This window comes from Cervus elaphus, chromosome 24 (assembly GCF_910594005.1).
Source record: "Cervus elaphus chromosome 24, mCerEla1.1, whole genome shotgun sequence".
Classification (NCBI taxonomy): Eukaryota; Metazoa; Chordata; class Mammalia; order Artiodactyla; family Cervidae; genus Cervus; species Cervus elaphus.
In genome coordinates this window covers 41,865,067-41,884,878 of record NC_057838.1, presented here as the reverse complement: position 1 = coordinate 41,884,878, position 19,812 = coordinate 41,865,067, and the positions used below count along the sequence as shown (strand labels likewise).

At 41.2% G+C, this 19,812-nt stretch overlaps 1 protein-coding gene across 6 annotated transcripts in view; it reads right to left on the bottom strand.

The window, feature by feature from the left end:
* FOXP1 (forkhead box P1) overlaps positions 1 to 19,812 on the bottom strand; it is a 611,760-nt gene that overhangs the window by 424,333 nt on the left and 167,615 nt on the right. Inside the window, exon 4 of one of the 6 annotated variants that reach the window (XM_043886571.1) lies at positions 12,765 to 12,922. The exons of the other annotated variants lie outside the window; for them this stretch is intronic. The gene's annotated coding sequence lies outside the window, so the exon portion shown is untranslated. The remainder of the gene's footprint in view (positions 1 to 12,764; positions 12,923 to 19,812) is intronic. 6 annotated transcript variants of the gene reach the window in all.

Below are 19,812 nucleotides of genomic sequence, written 5' to 3'. Positions count from 1 at the left end.
TTTAAACACCTACTTGGCGGATGTAAGCTAATGTGAACCCTTCTCACCCTGTTTAAATTCCAACATAAAACTTGTACACAACAATAAAATATGTGGCTCATTTGTCATGCTTCCATGAGCAACTGTGTCACTCACACCAAGAACCACGGGCTGGGTGTACAGAGCGCTTTCTTTCCTATTTCCCATCACTCAATTGAGCCTTCTGTAGAAAAGCTTTTAACAACCACATCTGGCCTTTAATAAATCACTGCACTTTGTCTTCCTGCCAAAACTCCTCCTTTATCTAACTTACATCTTCATGATGAGATCGGAAATCGCGCATTATGGTGGTGACAAACAATTGTAATTATGTCATTAGTAGCCATTTAGTCTACAAAGGTGCTCAGAGAGGAAAGAGAATGCACAATAAGAAATATAGGATAATACACTGATCACAGTTCCAATCCGCTTTTACTTCATGAGTGTAAAAAGCTGGCATAATTCTTGGGCACAGCAGGCAGTAATGGCATACCACTTTATGAACTATGTAGCAATTTTATCCCCCTATCTACTTAAAAATAAAAAAGCATTTAATAGCTTGATCGAGACATAAAAAGTTATTTGTGATGCCTCGCTGATTATAATATTTATTTTTCAACTTTTCATAGAAGTGATTTTTTCTGTGAGGTAAGAAACTTGAGTTATTTGGGTTGAGAAAATGTAAAAAGCATACATATGGGTGCGTGCGTATACACTTTGGTGTACATGTGTGGGCACATGTTACATATTGTGTGCACAGACACAGACACATTACATATGTATGCATTGTGCATGAGTACAAATACACTACATCTAAGTGTGTGTTGTACATGTGCACACATACACACACTCATACAGGACTCAGTCAACTTCTCAATGTGATACATTCTCTAAGGACCCCCAAATCATGAAGGAAAATGGGACTAAAGAGAGATTTAAGAAAATGTGGCATTTATTGTGATTCCCACCATCTCTCTCATTGTGACATCTAGGAGTAAGGCACCCCAGCAGGTTTTAAAATAAGCCATTATTTGGGTATCCCTAGAGTTCTAAAACCCTATATGTTCCAGTATCAGTAAAAAAATCAGATGATGCCTGATCCTGCACAGAACAGAGGGCTAACATCCACCAAGGCTGAAGCACTAGTAACAAAGGGATAGAGATGAGGGGGGAGATGAGGGCTTCGGGGTGAAAGCTTCAATGCCCGGCAGCCTACCGAGACGGAACGCAATGAGATGAAAAGTCCTCTCCCACCACGTCTCCACACCTGAAGTGCATCTACCCGAGATATGTAAGTCAAATGTATCAGAAGTCCACATGGCCAGACTTCAGCAAGAGCAAGGTTATTCCATACAAAATCTCAGTCAGCCACTTGAACCTCTGCACTTCTTACGAAACTTCATTTCACTGTCAAATCTCTACGTGAGACAGGCTTTGAATCAATTCATTTAGAAATTTCCCTGTTCGGTAATTCAACAACTATCTAGACAATGTCTACTGTGTTCCACATTGATCTGTTAATCCAAGGATAATTAAGACGCAGATACGGGGGCAAAAAGTTGGAATTTGACACTGATGCCCAATCTACCTAATCTAATGTTAACAATTACTACCATGATTTGCAGAGATGGGGATATTTTTTTTTTAAATAATAATAAGCTCTCAATTTTCCCCTTGCACTTGGCAGTGTATGTTTTTCTGGGAGGATCAGAGGCTGAACTATCTTTTCCTTAATTAAAAAAAAAAAAAAACTTTTTGGCAAGTAAGTGAAATACTAGGCTTATATCTCTAATACTGGGGTAAATCTTATCGATATCATCAGCTGGCTGATTCAACTCAGGATTGGCATAAATGCAATGAAGCCACTGATTTAAAAATGGTAATAAACAATCTAAAAACCAGGTATTTAATTGCACTGGGTCTTTATAAAGTACAGTCTTTTCTGTTTTGATAATTAGCTTATAATTATTGCTTCATGTTTACTTTCACTTGAATATAAAAACCTCAGGTTTTCAAAAGATGCTTCAGAAATAACAAAAGCTAATTTTTTTTTTCCTCAGACGTTCTGTTAGGAAAAGAACAAAGTCCCATATCCACCCAACAAATTGCATAAGTTGCAGACACCCTCATTTTTCAATCTACTGGAGGAGGAATAAAAAAGTGACCATTACAGACAAAAACAGAGAGTAAAGTTACAATAGTAAACAGAGGCTGTAAGGGAACATATACGGGAGAAAGAACTCTAAACCTAATGAAAACCAAAGAGCTTTCAGCCAAATTTCCCTACGAGCTGTTGGCTTGATTTTTTCTACATCAGTCTAAGGTCTCAGGATGTCTTTTAACGCTCGAGTCCTCCCTACCCCTACTCAAAAAACTCTGACATTTAGAATTTTTTTCCCCTAAGAAAAGCTTATCTGGAGCTCACATGCTTCTTTGGTTACATATGAAAGAAACTGCACTCACATCCACATTATCTTTATTTATCAACTCCCCTGCACACTGCCCCGTGGGTACTAGCAGTTCAAAAGTTCAAAAAGGTTTTTGAAAATAAACCAAGATAGAAGACAGGCACCAATGCCTATTTGGAACTTACATTCTCCTGCCTTCTAGCATTCTCTAGATGATGGATCAAGAGGAATGATAAAAGATAGAGAGTGAGGCGGTTGCCAGGGGAAGGTATCAGTTGGTGTGGATGGCATTTCTCATACTGCCTGAAAAATTCATCTCATCCCCACAAGCTGTCAGGACTGATCTACCTACCTACCACACCTCAGGATGAGAAGGAATAGGGGAAAGCCTCCTTCACATCAAAATTCTTCCTTCTGTTTATTCTTATATTTTTCTTTTCTGGCAACCCACTCCAGTAATCTTGCCTGGAGATTTCTATGGACAGAGGAGCCTGGTCGGCTACAGTCCATGGGGTTGCAAAGAGTTGGACACGACTGAGCGACTAACACTTTCTTTTCTTTTATTCTATTTTTGTGTGCTGTTGCTTCGAACAATGCTCTGGAAAGTTCCATTAGCCTCTTGAAAGTGATGGTCGAGAAAGCTTAAAAAAACAGGTCTTTGATGGTTCAACCTCTCTGAACCTCTTTCTCACTGGATTAATTGGTTGATGCCTTCCTTCTATAAACCATGATCCTACTCGTAACAGAAGATGAAGCTGACTGCTAGTCAATCAATGGAGTGTGATATTTCCCTTTAAATGAATGAAATCAGTGGACACAATACAACGCAAACCATCTGTTATAAAATATTAGGGACCTGAGCAGATCACTGCCTCCTCTTGAGGATTTGCTATCCTCAAGAGGAGGAATCAAATCCAACCGGAATAAAGTTATTCTGAAGACAGAACTACTCTCCTCCACTTTTTCTCCAGATGAGAGAGTCCGTGAGGAAAGGAATGACACAACAGTACCTTCCTACACTCCATGATGACAAGTTCCAAACGGGGGACCAGTATGCCTTAGTAAGTCCAATTAACTCCTGGCAATTCTACTTCTGTGTGTTGACTATAAAGAAACTACTGTACATGCCAAAATGTTTATGGCAGTAAAAAAAAAAATTATAAACATCCATCAATGTTGGAATGAGTAGGCACAAGTCATCATCAGAATACAGTGGGCAATTTCAGCAGGGTAAGCTGAAGTGAAGTAAAATTGCTCAGTTGTGTCCAACTCTGTGCGATCCCATGGACTATAGCCCACCAGGCTCCTCTGACCATGGGATTTCCTAGGCAAGAATACTGGAGTGGGTAGCCATTCCCTTCTCCAGGGGATCCTCCCGACTCAAGGATCGAAGGCGGGTCTTCTGCATTGCAGGCGGATTCTTTACTGTCTGAGACACCAGAGAAGGCAGAATAAGCTAGATCTATACATATTAACACTACATCATTCTCAAAATCAAGGATGAATAAGAAAGCACGAAGGAGTTAGGAGACAAATACATCTTGATGCTAAACTTATAAACTAAACACTCTCCAAAAAGGCTAACTATGTAAATACACATCTAAAAATGGAATAGAATAAGGAACTCCAAACTCCTAATGAAAAGTGTTTCTGAGGAATGAGAAGAACAGTTAAAGGGGATCCTGCTAGAGCTGAAACCTTTTATTCCTTTTAAATAGATCTACAAGCAAACAGGGGCACCTTCCCAGGTGGCTCAGTGGTAAAGAACCTGCCTGCCAACTCGGGAGACACAGGAGACATGGGTTCAAATCCCTGGGTCAGGAAGATCCCCTAGAAGAGGAAATGGCAACTCACTCCAGTATTCTTGCCTGAAAATCTCACGGACAGAGGAGTGTGATGGGCTACAGTCCACTGGGGTCGCAAAGAGTCAGACACAGCTGAGCACACACAAGCAAACAGGACAAAATGTTAACGACTGTCATTCAGGTTGCAGAGGATGCAGGTGACCGCTCATCTTTGTGCTTTCCTCTCACTTTTACATATCCTGGCCTCCTGCTCCAGCCACCTATCAAATACAATTCCGAAAACGGTTTGAAAATCATTCCATCAGTTAGGGGGTCTTTTTACATACACTTGACCAAGCCTACTCTTCATTAGATGAAGAGATTTTACAAGCAAAGTCAGACTCATTTCTCGAAAGAGAAAGTCTAGTTAGGGGGATTTACTGGGTTGGTTTGTTTGTTTTGTTGGAAATATCATAACCCAAAGTATCTGGAGATCGGGAATAAAGAAGCTGGACCTCTTCAAATTCACAAACCCTAGCTTGTTCATACGTGGCTGACCATCAGCTGCTCTTCTTGGGTCCATTCGGAGTGAAGATGACGAGTCCTCAATAAAACAAAAACTTGCCTGAACCTCCAAACTGGAGACACCTTTCAAAAAAAAAAGAAAACAAAAAACACCTGTGCTTCCCACCAATATCTCTAGGTTGATGGCTGCTAAATGGAAATGGAAGGAAGGGCCACACAAAATCAAGGGCACCATCAAGGCCTGCACTGGGATTAGAGAAGGGTGACTGATGTGATACACACATGCCCTACCTTTATGAGAAAGACCCAAGGAATGACAGAACTCCAAAGACAAGCAAACTGTCCATCCAAATGTAAGCTATGTGAAGGAAAAAAGTTTAAGATCAAAGTCAGTGACATTATTTCCTTTCAATAATAACAGTAATACCCATGACAAGAGACCTTGTGTTTTTCAAAAAATAAGACTTAGAACAATGGCCTATTAATTAATTTCTTCAAAGGAAGGGATGGTTGAGGGTGCCCCAATGAGTTGGGTGAATTCTTTTGGAAACCAGACCTGATTGTTAGGCCTGATATTGTTAACCTGTTCCCCAAGCATCACGGGGTCAAAGTGCAGGTTTTCTTACTGACAGTTGACCAGGTTTCTAAAAATGTTGTACAAAGGCCATTAAGTACAGAAAGGAAACATAATTGTTGACTTTAAATATGCAGGCAAAAGTCACAGTAAATAACAATAATTTGCTTGGATTATTGTTCCATACGGCATTTCACAGAAATCCAGCATACAATTTGCGAGAAAGTGCAGGCAAATTAATTGTATACTTTCACCTTTTCTTCTCAACGCACATATGAGAAGAATAACATTTTACCCCATGCAGAGAAGCCCCATACACGGCATAGGGTTTTGAAAAGAACCTAATCAATAGTATCAACTGAACCCAAGATTAGATTAAATGGCAGACAGAGGCAAACAGCCTATAACCATTAAGAATCATCATTCCCATGGCTTTCAACCTCCTGCGCCTTGACGGCAGGCAACAGGGCAGTATGGTTTATCATGCAGAGACTGAATCCGATACAAAGTGCCACCCTCAGGCTGAGGGCTGATGCAGGCGATGGTTTGTGAAACGCCTCCAAAGGCTGAGTCTGGCGCCGTCAGCTTCCAAAATCCTCCACTGCTGCCCAGCAAGCAAGCCTTACCTAGAGGTCTGCCCAGGGGCAAGTAGACACAGCCTTTAGCTCAGAGCGGGATGTTGGTTCAAGATCAGACGCCAAGGTTTACTACCTCTGCCACTATGGAAGAGCTACCTAACTTTACTGATCCTCTCAACACTCCGTGCAATGGGTCTCCTGACGGACTCGGGCGCGGAATGCAGTTGTGAGCACAAGGTGCGGAGGTCAGCGAGGCTCTGTGTCCACTAAACTCATCAGGGAGCCAGCTGGGTGTGTCCAAGCCGTGATCACATCGCCACGGCAACAGCTTCCCTTTAAGGAGTAAACACCAGGCCAGAAACAAATGTCCCTTCTACATGTCAGGATCCTACAACTCAAGGTAGAAAATCCCCACAACCCCATATTACAGCTGGGGAATCGGAAGCTATGAGTAACCTGCTCGCTCACCCAGCTGGGCCAAGACTGATGCTGAACAGGAAACCAGGTTTATCTGAAGCCAAAGCTTATCCCCTGAACCAGTGTTTCACCTCCCTGGTTGTGCGTATGTGTCACTGGGAGAACTTGCAAAATACTCACACCTAGACCACCCTCCAGACCTATTAAATTGCAATTTCTGGTATCTAAGCTCTAGGTATTAGCATTTCTAAAGTTCCAGGTACAGTCATGCTTGAGAACAACTGTTCTAGTCACTATCTAACACCAGCAGTGTGCTTCTTCTCCAGTGTGTTTGTTTCTTCCTGCTACTATAGCAATTACCATCGATTAGGGACTAAAAATGTATACATTTATAGTCTTACAGTTCTGCAGGAGATAAGTCCCAAATGAGTCACCAGGCTAAAACCAAGAATGTTGGAAGGCCTGTGTTCCTTCCAGAGGCCACAGGAAAGTACCTGCGTCCTTGCTTGTCTTTTCCAGCTTCTAGAGGCGGCCTGCACTCCTGGGCACGTGGCTCCAGCTCTCATTTTCAAAGCCAGGCACATGGGCAGGGCCTTCTCCCGCTACCATCCCTTTTTTCTATACCTTCAATCTCCCACTTCAACTTTTAAGGATACTATAATGAGAAAAGAAGAGAACTGAAAGGCAAAAAAGAGAAGGGAAAATATAAGCTTCTGAATGCAGAGTTCCCAGGAATAGCAAGGAGATACAAGAAACCCTTCCTCAGAGATCAATGCAAAGAAATAGAGGAAAACAAAAGAATGGGAAAGACTGGAGATCTCTTCAAGAAAATTACAGATACCAAGGGAACATTTCATGCAAAGGTGGGCAAAATAAAGAACAGAAATGGTATGGACCTAACAGAAACAGAAGATATTAAGAAGAGGTGGCAAGAATATAGAGAAACACTATACAAAAAAGATCTTCATGACCCAGATAATCACGATGGTGTGATCATCCACCTAGAGCCAGACATCCTGGAATGCAAAATCAAGTGGGCCTTAGGAAGCATCACTATGAACAAAGTTAGTGGTGGTGATGGAATTCCAGTTAACTATTTCAAATGCTAAAAGATGATGGTGTTAAAGTGCTGTACTCAATATGTCTGCTAATGTGGAAGACTCAGCAGTGCCCAGAGGACTGGAAAAGGTCAGTTTTCATTCCAATCCCAAGGAAAGACAATGACAAAGAATGTTCAAGGCACTCATCTCATACGCTAGCAAAGTAATGCTCAAAATTCACCAAGCTAGGCTTCAACAATAGGTGAACCATGAACGTCCAGATATTCCAGTTGATTTAGAAAAGGCAAAGGAACCAGAGATCAAATTGCCAACAACTGTTGGATCATTGAGAAAACAAGAGTTCCAGAAAAATATCTACTTCTGCTTTATTGACTATGCCAAAGCCTTTGACTGTGTGGATCACAATAAACTGGAAAATTCTTTAAAAGATGGGAATACCAGACCACCTGGCCTGCCTCCTAAGAAATTTGTATGCAGTCAAGAAGCAACAGTTAGAACTGGACATGGAACAACAGACTGGTTCCAAATCGGGAAAGGAGTACGTCAAGGCTGTATATTGCCACGCTGCTTATTTAACTTATATGCAGAGCACATCATGAGAAACGTTGGGCTGGAAGAAGCACAAGCTGGAATCAAGATTGCCGGGAGAAATATCAATAACCTCAGATATGCAGACTACACCACCTTTATGGCAGAATGTGAAGAGGAACTAAGAGTCTCTTGATGAAAGTGAAGGAGGAGAGTGGAAAAGTTGGCTTAAAGCTCAACATTCAGAAAACTAAGATCATGGCATCTGGTCCCATCACTTCATGGCAAATAGATGGGGAAACAGTGAGAGACTTTATTTTTGGGGACTCCAAAATAACTGCAGATGGTGATTGCAGCCATGAAATTAAAAGACGCTTACTCCTTGGAAGAAAAGCTATGACCAACCCAGACAGCATATTAAAAAGCAGAGACATTATTTTCCAATAAAAGTCCATCTAGTCAAAGCTATATTTTTTCTAGTAGTCATGTATGGATGTGAGAGTTGGACCATAAAGAAAGCTGAGGGCTGAAGAACTGATGCTTTTGAACTGCGGTGTTTGAGAAAACTCTTGAGAGTCCCTTAGACTTCAAGGAGATCCAACCAGTCCATTCTCAAGGAAATCAGTCCTGAATATTCACTGGAAGGACTGATGCTGAAGCTGAAACTCTAATACTTTGGCCACCTGATGCGAAGAACTGACTCATTGGAAAAGACCCTGATTCTGGGAAAGATGGAAGGTGAGAGGAGAAGGGGACGACAGAGGATGAGATGGTTGGATGGCATCACCTACTCTATGGACATGAGTTTGAGCAAGCTCCGGGAGTTGGTGATGGACAGAGAGGCCTGGAGTGCTACAGTCCACAGGGTCACAAAGAGTCGGACACAACTGAGTAAATGAACTGAATTGACAATGACCCTGGGTCCACTGTGATAATCCTGGATAATCTTCCACATGCAAGGTCAGGTGATAAGCAATTTTAATATCATCTATAAATCTAGTTCCCCTTTGCCATATAATGTATTCCCAGGCTCTAGGGATCCAGAAACAGGTATCTTCAGGCAGCATTACACTGCCTACCACACCTGACAATTTTACCTCTGGGGCAGGATCATGGTTAAAGGAGTACATTCTGAAGGTGACCTGAAATGTGGTCTCGGTATATCAGCCTCTTGCTCACTTCATAGTTTTTCGGGGAATATCTAATTTGACTTAGGTACCAAGGGTAACAGCCCAGGGGCTTCCCTGGTGGCTCAGCGGTAAAGAAGGCATCTCAGCACAGGAGATGTGAGTTTGATCCCTGGGTCGGGAAGATCCCAAGAGAGAGAAATGGCAACCCACTCCGGAATTCTTGCCTGGGAAATCCGATGGACAGAGGAGCCTGGCGGTCTACAGTCCACGGGGTCACAAGAGAGTCGGGACACAACTTAGTGACTAAACCACAACAATGTAGTGGCTGAAGCACTAAAGGTGTTCAAGAGGCATTTGTGGGAGAAAGAAAAGAAAGGGTCTTGCATTTCTCCCGCCAAAGCATTTTGTATCAGATATCCTATCAAGTTTAATAAGGAAAGAGATAACCAGAATCTAATTGGATATTCACATAAACAATTTAAGCTGGATTCCAAATCCAGCAACTCCACTCCGCTCCTGCACTAGAAACTATATGGCGCCCACTCTCCTCAGCACACAGAAGCCTGCATCAAACTGTAGGAGAACTTGGGAATAATATGCCCTCAAACTTGAATCTTCTTTGCCAGTGGTCACCACAGAAACAAACTGCTTTCAGGAGGGTGTTTTCCGTTGGGTTTGTGTATTTGGGTTGTTTTGTTGAGGAGGTGGGGAGAAATAAGGGACACTTACTTTTAAAAAAAGAAAGAAAGAAATCATGCTTCTAATCCTTAAAATGACTAAAATAGTTTCATCCTTTCATAACCTGTCATCACGCATGTTTCTCTAAAATTAAACACATATGGCTCAAGCCAGAGTTACATTATGCACCATATTATGTAATTATCTTTTCAATTTATTACTCCTCAAAATAGAAAAAGATTAGCCCGTGTTTCTTAAGTCTGAGTAAACATATGGCCTGAAGATTGTAAATGACATCCTATCTTTAAAAGAATTTCCAAGACTAAACAACACACAATACTCTGTCCGCAAAGGCCATATGTGATAGTAGGGTTGTAAGATACGGAAGATGTGTGTGTGTGTGTACATATATATATGTATATATATACATTTTCTTGCTTTCTGCCATGTCTTTGATGTCATGAAATATTCCTGCCAGCAGATCATAAATAGCAAAAAAAAACAGAGACCAAAAATATCTCCATTTCAGTATGTCCTATTAGAATCAATTAACTTGGGTCCTGTTTAATCCATAAGGAGTAAGTCACCAGTCACCTAGGTGTTCATATAAGAATTCTCAGTCTCTGCACACTTCTGGAGCTTTGAGCCCACTTCCCTGGCAGCCTGTATACATCCATTCTCATGTTACCGGGTGGTTTAAGACCTCTGTTGAGACCCTCTGCTTGATCACTGTCCTCTTCTTCCCAGTCAGAAAAGAGGTGGTCAGGCAGGGGTGCTCACGGCTGCCAACAACCCCCTTCCGACAGCGACAGCCAACGCGCGGCAGAGGCCCCCAGCGCCAGGCAGCAGAGCGCAGGGTCTGACAACAGCTCAACTATCAAAACCTTTCTTCAGCGGGGCTGGTGGCTTGAAGACTTCCCATTTGCAACAGGCAGAGATTTCTACATAGGGCTGCCAAGCAGAAAAGAAGTATTCTGGAGACAATTCATACTCAACTCAATTTAACTGTTTAGCCCATGTTGAGGGATATCAGAAATGAAATGGTGTGAGAGGGTTTCTGATGCCTTTATATCCCCCTTAACTGAAAAGGATGGTTTTTTTTTTTTTAAGTAATAATCCAGCAAGTTGAAAACCAGCTAATCAGGCTTTCACAGAACTGTCACCATATGTGCATTCACAAGGGTTTTACATAAACATTTTGCTATGAATGTCCAGCAAGAAATTGTGGATTTCAGAAGACTTTTCCTCAAGAAAATATAATTTCCTGTGGATTGATCCCAACAGCTGGTAATGGTGTTGCAAAGTAAATTTGAAGCATATAGCATCTGATGCTTTGACTAATGAGGAACCTTTTCAGTAAGACTTTAAAACAGTTAAAGGATGTTTTACTCTGACATGATGTAACAGCTACCCATTTTCAAATCATAAAGGCAATTCTTTTTATCTGCTCTAAATGGGTAACCAAAGACAGGGAGACCAGTTCTTATCCTCTCATAATCACTGCACAGTAGAACATACAGAAACTCGGTTTCTAATATCTATGATAAGACTATAGCCCACTAAAAATAAACCACACATTTGGCTACAAAAGGATGTATCTCAGAGGCAGAATCACTGAACAAATCTTTCAGGCTCCATTCCATGTTGACTGAATCTTTGGAACCAGAAGTGCCACGTTTACATTATCTGGCACCTTCTCGTTTAATACAGATTGACACTGATATTCCCCAGAGAAATGGGTGACAGTTCAATCAGGAAGAAATATGTCATATTTATATATACATATTATATATGTAAGATTGATATAAATGGGAGGCTTTATTTATGAGTGGGTTCTCATCACAGGGCCTTTGCACTTGCTGCTATCCTCCTGAAATGCCCTTCCCCTAAGCTTCTGCATGGCTCCCTCGGGTCTCATTGTCTTTTTCTTCCTTAAAGTAAAAACCATACATCCTTCACTCACACACCCCATTTCCTGGCCCGGAAGGAGTTTCTCTCTATCACTTACCACCGTGAAACACACACTTAATTTGGTTTCTGTCTCCTCTACTAGGATGAAAGCACCCTAAGACCAGGGAATGGTTCTGTCCACAGCTGTATACCCAATGTGTGAGACAGGACCTGGAATGTAACTGACACTGATAAATTTACTGAGGGAACAAATGAATAAGCGAATGAATGAGTGAATGTGCCAATACAACAGCCTAAATGTTGCCTTCAGCAGGCACTAGGCCAAGAAGCACATTAATCTATAGTAGTACAATTATATTAGGCTCGTCTATCATTCCAATGAAAAGGGGCTGAGTCTGAACTAATTTCCTTTAAAAAAAAAAAGGTGGGGGGGAGGAGGGACGATTTCAGGCTAATATGAAACAAGCAATAGGAAAAACTAAAACAAAAGCCTTGAAAAGGCAGTATGGCCCAGCAGTTGGGTACCTTAACTCTGGGGTCAAGCTGCCTGGGTTCAAGTCTCAGTTTCTCTGGTAAAAAGCTACGTGGTTTCAGCAAGAAATCTCACCTCTCTAGGCCTCAACTTCCATGGCTATAAAAGATGGTCAATGACAGGGCTTCACCACTCAAGAGTTTTAGTGAGGATACAACAGGGACTTAAAGTAAGCACCATGCCAGGCACATAATGCTAATTATTCCTATAAGTGATTTTCCATTTCAAAAATTCAAATAATTAACAGTCTTGAAAGGAGATCTGGAGATACTGTTGATACTTTTTTCCTACTTCATTTTTCACAATTTTTTTAAAAAAACGTGAAAAGTTTGTTTCTCTGAGATAGTTACAGCATTTATAAATTTTAGGGTGGATTATTATTTTTACGTTTCAAAATTTTTTTTTGATTTCAAGAAATTACAATATGCTTCCTGGTGTAACTTCTTTTTTTTCCCCCTGATGTTACTTTACTCATTAGAGGCACAGCCTTCTTCATTCAACCAAAGGTGCATCTTTGTTGTTGTGTACCCCAAAATTAATCTGTGTTCATAAAACTGCCCTTACACTGAATCAATGTTCTGCATATACGCCCAGAAGAATTATCAAATAAATGCCCAAACCTGCTGTAACACATTTTAAAACATTTCTCCAAATGCAGACATTTATGCTTCTTGAGTCTTTGAGGAATGCATCATGGAAAAATTCAGGACTTCAACTAGAGTCTGCTTCATTCCTCGAAACCTGACTTTTCCAAAGCTGAACTACACATCGCTGCCCTCTGCAAAAAAAAAAAAAAAAGCAATAAATGTATTTTTCCCAGAACAAACATCTTTGATACGGTTTTTCTCAAGAAAGACTGGTACCTTGTCTATTTTTCTCACCCACTGCTAATGTTGAAAGTCAACTGAGGGATACTAATTCTTACCATGCACAGCTTCACACGAGTACCAGGTAGGATGACCAGCCTTTTACTCCAAGAGATGCAGTGTTGAGGGCATGTCTTAGAGGCTCTATGGTTTGATGCATGGAAGATGTAATAGAAGTGGTGTGTTACTGGACAGATACCACATGATGCAAAATAATTCTTTAAATTCACATAGACTAAGTACAGGTGCTTACATTATGACAGAAACAGTGTACAGGATTTCTACAAATCTGTAACTCCTCACCCCACTTGCTTACAGCTTATGAATCCACCCCAGGTCCCCCTGCAGAGGAGACACCTCTGTCCAGGAATTACAGGAGAGACTGAATGACCTTTTTCCTGTGTTTTCTGACTGCCTGATGCTGACACGTGGCAGGCAAAGCCTCTCACAGAGAATGACACAGGAAACAAGCATGCATCCGTGTCTGCTCCGGTGTGGATGACCAAACGAGCACCGGCCTGTGAGTGAGGGAAACCTCAGTTCCGATTCCGCCTCACCACTCACAGTTGTGATCCAGGGCAAGTCACTCAATCTCTTTTGATTTGTCATGGATAATCTGAGGGAGGGAAGAACAGGGGTCGAAATATCCACCTCACTGATTAAGAGTAGGATCACATTCATCAGAATGCCCAACACTGTGACTGATATATAAAGCCCCAAACTCTCAAAACTGACCATGAATGTTCTTATTCCTATAGAAAATGGAAGTGCTTCAATACAGAGCAGTCAGTCTCTTGCCCTGATGGCGCCTGTCTCCTCCCTATCATCTTGGAAACAACCTGTCATGCCTGGACTAATGGTTCTTAGTCCTGTTTGGCAATCAATTCAAATGCCTAGGAAAAGGAGAGGGGCAGGCAGTGTGGCTTGCAGGGTATGGAGCTGTCCAGACTTGATCCTTGCACCTGGGCACCCTTAGGAAAGTTATTTAATGGCCCAAAGTATCAAATGCCTTGCCTGAAACTCCATGAGGGTTCTAAATAACTACCTCCCAGACTATCTTTCACAGTAAAGTCACAAGATCTACACAGTCAGGGTAAAGGCAGATTTATAGGGCTAAAATGTCTGTCATACTCCCCACTCTGGTCATAGGGACACCAATGTTTTGTCTGTCGTGTTCTTAACACAATGAACATGTTAAGGGGGTAAAAGAAGATGCCCCTAGAGTCAAAGTGAGCCTAGACCAAGGATTGAAAGATAAGGCAAAAGGTAATCACACATGGAGCACAAGAAAGTCCAGCTACCCCAAAAGTGAATCTTAACCAAGACAGATGTCACTCCGAATCCTTCAAAATGAAGCAACCGAGTCTTCTCTTTGAGTAAAGAATAGAAAGAAATGACACAGGAATAAAAGGTGGGTCTCACACAGGGGTTGTGAGTGACCCCACCCCTCCTCCACCTTCGGATTCAGCACCTGGGCACCATGGCAACCAACTCACAGCATACACAAATTTTAAAGAAGAAAGAAAATGGAGAACAAACACATTTGGGGTTAAACATGTTTGACTAATTAAAAATATTGTCCTGCTTAATATAGGCAAACTGACTGGAAATTAATGTGCCACCTGTCCACACATTTAGTAAGAGTAAAAACTTAAGACAGAAATTTCAATAGGTGCTTTATCTCCTGATGGATAGGAAAGGCTGCCCAAATTCAAAACGCCTCCCCTCTCCCCACCACCCCCCACACATACATACCCTAAATATCCAAGCAATAAGGAACTGGCTAAAAAAAATTGGCAATACACCCATATGAGATAATGCTGGGGGCTGCCACTAAAATGTGAAGTCATATATCTGTATTAAGGATATAGCAAGAGGTCCACTCTCTATATACTACACCTTTACTATTTGTTTAATTTCTGTCTTCTCATCCCTCAATGGATTTTATCCCCCTCAACAATTTTTAATGAAAATAAAACTTTAACTTTGTCAGAAAAGTTAAGAAAGACAATTCATGTAACAGTCATATACCAGCTCCAAGATGCTACATATTAACAATTTCCTCAGCTTGGTTTACCATACATCTTTAGTCATCTATTGTATCTTAGATATTCTAAAGGGAAAAGATCAACTACCAAAGCACAGGCACAATACTATCTCACTTTTGAAAATATATATGGGTGTGTGCACTCACATGCCTAGAAAACACAATGGAAGGAAATACCACAAAATGTTACTATTAACAATCTACTCTTTTTTTCTCATTGCCTACCACACATGCCTTTATGTTCTCTTCTCTTCCTCTCCCCGCTGCCCCCCCCTTTTTTTGAGCAACATTTATTCCTTGTGAAATAAACAGATATGTAATTAAAGTAAAGAAACAAGGATGAGAAGAGGGCAAACAGCTAAGGAAGGAGGCAGGGAAGAAAGGAAATACTCCAAGTCATGATCATATCCCTCCATCAACAGCGGTAGCTCTGTGAAAAGCCAAGTGCCTAACTCCTGAGCAGAAATGCTGACCAAGAAGGCCAAAAAATGTCAACAGAGAAGGAACCCAACTGCCATTCCTGATGGCCATCCAAGGTTTTTCATAAGCAGACTAGCTACTTTTCAGATAGAGTTTTAGAACAATTTCCAGTTACCCCCTTGCGACTATCAGCGGGAAGTGATGGGGACTTCCTGACCCCAGGCTCCCGTGGGCACCTGCTGTCACACACAACCCACTACCCCAGTTTTACAACACAGAAGTTAAACAGACCCCACTGTTGGCCTCCATGCCGTCTGTGGACTTTCTTATCAGGAAGCACTTGGGCAGCATCTACCCGGGGCCCCGCCCTCGGCTCTGGAAAGGCAGGAACATTCCAGACACAGGACTGTCCACCTCTGCAGCACATCCTATGCCCCAGACACCACTTTATGTTGTCCCCACTCCTATATCTTTCTGCCAATGCATTTGTCTGTCAATTTAAGGACTCACTGGGTAAGATTTAAGGTCTAATTTCCATTTATTAAAAGAGTGGGACAAATGAAGGGGCATTTCCTCTGCCCCAAAGACTATTCTGACAGCAGCTTTTGGAGAGAACCTTCTAGACACACTCTAGCCCTCTGATGAAGGTCAAAAGAGGAAGTCACAAGAAGGCCCAGGAGAACAAAAGGAGAATTTGAAGGCCTGGGTTTCAAATGCACCTCTTTAGAGTCTTGCTTGTAAAGACTGAATATCCCTATGACAACAGCATGGATAAGGGATAATAAAATAGTCACAGAGCACACAAGATAAAAATGATGCCTGAGATCAGACATTCTAAGTTTTAAACAGTAGTGGCTGATGGAGCAGAAAAGTCTAATAATACCATGCATTAGTCTTCAAATCCTGCATCTGGCTTCACGTTAATAATCTACTGTCAAGTTTTAATTCAGAATGCTCTACTCTCCTGGTACTTTCTCATTGTTCTTGTTACTCATTAAAAAAATAAAAGGTACTGCCAAAATATACTATGTTCACATACTATGAGAATTCCAGATATTTGGAAATACGGCCTTAAGTTTTCATTCATAGCTTAAGTCATTTGTACCAGCACCTTCTTCTCTCACTCTCAAAACACACATATACACATGTATTCTAAAGATTAGCACTCCAGGCCACAGAAGTAGGTTTGTAATCAGAAATAAGCATACTATACCACTCCCCCCACCAGACATTCAAAAGACACACGTGTATTTCAAAGCTCTGAGAAAGAAGCCAAGCGTGGCCCTAACTGGTCTGTCTACAGAAAGTTTTTATTTACTCCGTAATCACCTGATTTCATAAAATCTCATGAAAAATCATGAGGATCCCAGTGAACTTTTAAAAAGTGAGTATCCTTAATCAGGATAATACCTTTTCAATTTGTAAATTGTGAGTATAATTTTAAGTCTTATTGATAACAAAGAATGTTTCAAGCATCAATGAAACTTTGCAGGATGTATACATAAAAAGTTTTCTGAACCTGAGTCTTTGATGTAAGAGTCAGTATTTATACAAATAAAACTTAGAATGTCAGAGCCAGAAGGAAACTTAGTTATCATGTAATTCAATTCTCTCATTTCACACATAAGGACACTGAGCAATGTTAAGTGGCTTATGCATGATTGTGGGGCCATGAATGATCCCAGAACACCAAGTGAAGAGCCATAGACAAAGAGAGAGAGATGGAGAAGGTGGGGGGCAGGCATTATTAGGAAAACAGTGGTCAGAGAAAAACTCAAAGATTAGGGGTTTTTTTCCCCCCCCATTACAGGCATTAGTAACTAATGCTGAGGTCTTTGACTATAAAATAATCATGACCGCAAACTGCCCTTAACCCAAAACATAGACTCACACCCCATCAACAATACAGAAACTCAGCCCTGTAACAAAAAGACAACTTTAGAAAACTGATAACATAAACCACTTAAAGAGCAACCACTTAGTTTATAGTAAACCATTTGGTTTGGTTTTAAAATAGGACTTCAAAAGGGCTCAAAATAATCAAAACTTTAGATTATAGCATGTTTCAAAATAGAAAAAACAGACCAACTACTATAGCCATTTACCCAAGTAGTATTTACAAAGTATCTACTTCGTTCTAGGCATTGTGTTTAGAGACCAGAATACAGTAAATAGTACCCAGAAAGTTATATTCTTGCCTGTGGGAACTGGTAAGAAGACTAGCATTAATCACTATAGAAACAAAGATACATTAGAAACTATACTGGGATGCCACACAAGCAAGTTAAATGGGGCCAGGAGAAAGTTTAAGGCGGGGGTTGGCAAAGGCAAAGAAATCAAGGAATGATTCCTTCAGAATTCTACAATTGAGCAGGGAGCTTAAGGACAGGTGAAGAAAGTAGGGAAAACCACTAGACCATTCAGGTATGACCTAAATCAAATCCCTTATGATTATACAGTGGAAGTGAGAAATAGATTTAAGGGGCTAGATCTGATAGACTGATGAACTATGGATGGAGGGTTGTGACACTGTATAGGAGACAGGGATCAAGACCATCCCCAAGGAAGAGAAATGCAAAAAAGCAAAATGGCTCTCTGAGGAGGCCTTACAAATAGCTGTGAAAAGAAGAGAAGCCAAAAGCAAAGGAGAAAAGGAAAGATATACCCATTTGAATGCAGAGTTCCAAAGAATAGCAAGGAGAGATAAAAACGCCTTCCTCAGTGATCAGTGCAAAGAAATAGAAGAAAACAACAGAATGGGAAAGACTAGAGATCTCTTTAAGAAAGTAGATACACCAAGGGAACATTTCATGCAAAGATGGGTTCAATAAAGGACAGAAATGGTATGGACCTAACAGAAGCAGAAGATATTAAGAAGAGGTGGCAAGAATACCCAGAAGAACTATACAAAAATGATATTCACGACCCAGATAATCACAATGGTGTGATCACTCACCTAGAGCCAGACATCCTGGAATGTGAAGTCAAGCGGGCCTTAGGAAGCATCACTATGAACAAAGCTAGTGGAGGTGATGGAATTCCAGTTGAGCTATTTCAAATCCTAAACGATGATGCTGTAAAAATGCTGCACTCAATATGACAGCAAATTTGGAAAACTCAGCAGTGGCCACAGGACTGGAAAAGGTCAGTTTTCATTCCAATCCCAAAGAGAGGTAATGCCAAAGAATGATCAAACTACCACAAAATTGCACTCATCTCACACGCTAGCAAAGTAGTGCTCAAATTTCCCCAAGCCAGGCTTCAGCAATATGTGAACCGTGAACTTCCAGATGTTCAAGCTGGACTTAGAAAAGGCAGAGGAACCAGAAATCAAATTGCCAACATCCACTGGATCATTGAAAAAGCAAGAGAGTTCCAGAAAAACATCTATTTCTGCTTTATTGACTATGCCAAAGCCTTTGACTGCGTAGCTCACAATAAACTGTGGAAAATTCTGAAAGAGATGGGAATACCAGACCACCCGATCTGCCTCTTGAGAAATCTGTATGCAGTCGGGAAGTAACAGAACTGGACATGGAACAACAGACTGGTTCCAAATAGGAAAAGGAGTACATCAAGGCTATATATTGTCATCCTGCTTATTTAACTTATATGCAGAGTAAATCATGAGAAACGCTGGGCTGGAGGAAGCACAAGCTGGAATCAAGATTGCCAGGAGAAATATCAATAACATCAGATATACAGATGACACCACATTTATGGCAGAAAGCAAAGAAGAACTAAAGAGCCTCTTGATGAAAGTGAAAGAGAGTGAAAAAGTTGGTTTAAAGCTCAACATTCAGAAAACTAACATCATGGCATCCGGTCCCATCACTTCATGGCAAGTAGATGGGGAAACAGTGGCTGATTTTATTTTGGGGGGCTCCAAAATCACTGCAGATGGTGACTGGAGCCATGAAATTAAAAGGCCCTTACTCCTTGGAAGGAAAGTTATGACCAACCTAGAAAGCATATCAAAAAGCAGAGACATTACTTTGCCAACAAAGGTCCATCTTGTCAAGGCTATGGTTTTTCCAGTAGTCATGTATGGATGTGAGAGTTGAACTGTAAAGAAAGCTGAGCACCGAAGAATTGATGCTTTTGAACTGTGGTGTTGGAGAAGACTCTTGAGCTGTAAGGAGATCCAACCAGCCCATCTTAAAGGAGACCAGTCCTGGGTGTTCACTGGAAGGACTGATGCTGAAGCTGAAACTTCAGTAATACTTTGGCCACCTGATGTGAAGAGCTGACTCATTGGAAAAAACTGTGATGCTGGGAAAGATTGAGAACAGGAGGAGAAGGGGATGACAGAGGATGAGATGCTTGGATGGCATC